Consider the following 3,081-nt stretch of genomic DNA (forward strand, 5'->3'; position numbering starts at 1 on the left):
ATATATATATATATATTATATATATATATATATATTATATATATATATATATATATATATATATATATATATATATATATATATATATATATATTATAATATATAATGTATACAATTTGCCCTCCGGTTATCACCATAATGGCTTTATGGCAACCTCTGAACTTGGGCACAGAGAGTACGGTATATATATAATATATTATATATATATATATATATATATATATATATATATAGTATATATATATATATATATATATATATATATATATATATATATATATATATATATATATATATATATATACATATATATACAAGTAAGTTCGTGAACTCCGTCGAAATAACGAGTCTAATTGCACTTTATTTCTTCCTGTGTGTATCTTCAGTAAACTTTGAATACGGGCAGCAAGACTGATAAAGTCACGACCCGGTAAACATCGACTGTAAAGCTAATGTAAATAAACGCCACGATCAGACGGTTATCTGCTAATTTCAGAGCTAGATCAATGACATTCCATGCATCTTAATCTGTTTTCTGTTTTTCAAATCATAGTCGGCACAACACCGTCTATGCGAATACTGACGTATTTCAAACTTGCCTTTGGTTAACCCCCTCTCCCTCCTTTCGATTTTGTCTTACTTGTTTACCCCCACCCTTTAATACTACTCGAAGAAAGGTAACACTATTTAAAGGAATGTAGCGTTCAATTTCAGCGACCAAACTCCAGGCCAAATGAACGAGACCATCTGTTTTGCATGCATACTTTATCGTAATAAGAATCTAGCAATTCACCATGTGTGTGCACCTCAGGTAAATATTTAGGGGTTTCGAGACCACGGGTCCGAAACCCTCTAGTAATCGTTCCGTTTTTTATTATTATTATTATTATATTATTATTATTTATTATTCTTTTTCTTCTTCTTCTTCTTCCGTCCTCTAAATGCAACTGCCACGCGAACACTGTTGCACCTAGAGACTTCAAATTTGGCACATAGGTAAAACTCCTCACAAGTAATTTTTTGATCACATGACCATAACAATGGGTCACGTGACCTGGCAGCCATATTGAAATTAAACTTTCAACTTGGCTTAATTTGCATAAAAATAAACCAATCAAAATTCTGTAGATATTTTTGTAGACCATAGGGCTAGGCTCTTCATGCCAAATTTCAAGGTCTAGGCCTGCCGATTTTGAGAAGAAGATTTTTAAGTATTATTTTCACATTTTTCAGTGACCTTTGACCTCCCCTATAGATTTACAAATGCCCATTACAGGCTAGCCAATAGAGCTAGGAGTCTGGTTCTTTTTCGACATAGACGATCATTGGCTGCTAATGTTCACCGAAATATTTTGGGTCAGGTCACGTGACCTTGACCTCATTAATTATGCGCATATCTAATTCTAGGCTAACCAATAGGGCTAGAGATCCAAATTTTGGTACACAGGACTACTATGGGATAGAAATCTATTGCAAATATGTCACGTGACCAGACCTCATTAATTATGCGCAATATCTAATTCTAGGCTAACCAATAGGGCTAGAGATCCGAATTTTGGTACACAGGGACTACTATGGGATAGAAATCTATTGCAAATATGTCACGTGACCAGACCTCATTAATTATGCGCATATCTAATTCTAGGCTAACCAATAGGGCTAGAGATCCGAATTTTGGTACACAGGGACTACTATGGGATAGAAATCTATTGCAAATATGTCACGTGACCAGACCTCATTAATTATGCGCATATCTAATTCTAGGCTAACCAATAGGGCTAGAGATCCTGAATTTTGGTACACAGGGACTACTATGGGATAGAAATCTATTGCAATATGTCACGTGACCAGACCTCATTAATTATGCACATATCTAATTCTAGGCTAACCAATAGGACTAGAGATCCGAATTTTGGTACACAGGGATAGTATGGGATAGAAATCAATTGTCAATATGTCACATGACCAGACTCATTAATTATGTGCATATCTAATTCTAGGCTAACCAATAGGGCTAGAGATCTGAATTTTGGTACACAGGGACTACTATGGGATAGAAATCAATTGTCAATATGTCACGTGACCAGACCTCATTAATTATGCGCATATCTAATTCTAGGCTAACCAATAGGGCTAGAGATCCGAATTTTGGTACACAGGCAGTACTATGGGATAGATATCAATTGTCAATATGGAACATGACAAGACCTCATTAATTATGCACATATATAATTCCAGGCTAAGGTGATAGAGCTAGAGGTCTGATTTTTGGTATAAAGGGATAACTATGACATTGAATTCTTTTAACAAAATGTCACATCACCTCGACTACTTTTGACCTCGATTTCACAAATACTACCATCTTTTTGCATATGTATTTCTCTATTGCCCCTGTTGACCGAGATGTCCCGAAACCCGTTGATTGCTGCTTTGCAGCTATATTTAAAATATTGTGCCTTTTCCCGTTCACCCTGTCTTTTCAACTTTAAAATGTTATAGTGACAACATAATAGCAATCGATAGGCAGAAAATGTTAATTCCATAGTAAAAACTCATTTATTCACAGTAGATCCGGTTATATTTTTCTTTTAATGGCAAGAGAATTTAAGTTCTATTTAATATATAACTTGACCTTAATGAGGACACTACCTACCCAGTCAGGCAATTGGTTTACCCTCGACCGATTGAGAGGGCGTGTCGTAATCTTCTGTGAACTTTGTGTCACGGAGATGATTATTCTTTGAGGGAGGGGTTGATTAAACTGTTTGTTTTACAGGAACCGAGTTCAGTCTTTTACGGCGTCAATATGTTTCAAAGTCTTGATTGCTGGAATTCAACTGGCGTCGTGTGTCTTTCCCGCTCGCAGCGTACAAAACACCTGCAGGAAACTGCTTTGCACAAGCCTTTGACTCCCACACACGTCCAGTTAGACAGGTGATTTGACCTTTCATATCACAACATTTTTGTTCACAAGGGCAATTGCCATGACGATCACCTACTTTGAAATGCCAAGATAGTTTAGCAGATATCTTCCGAAACAAATAAAAATCTCATGCCAATCAGTGACCGAGGACGACTGTG

Source organism: Ptychodera flava, chromosome 3 (assembly GCF_041260155.1).
Source record: "Ptychodera flava strain L36383 chromosome 3, AS_Pfla_20210202, whole genome shotgun sequence".
Lineage (NCBI taxonomy): Eukaryota > Metazoa > Hemichordata > Enteropneusta > Ptychoderidae > Ptychodera > Ptychodera flava.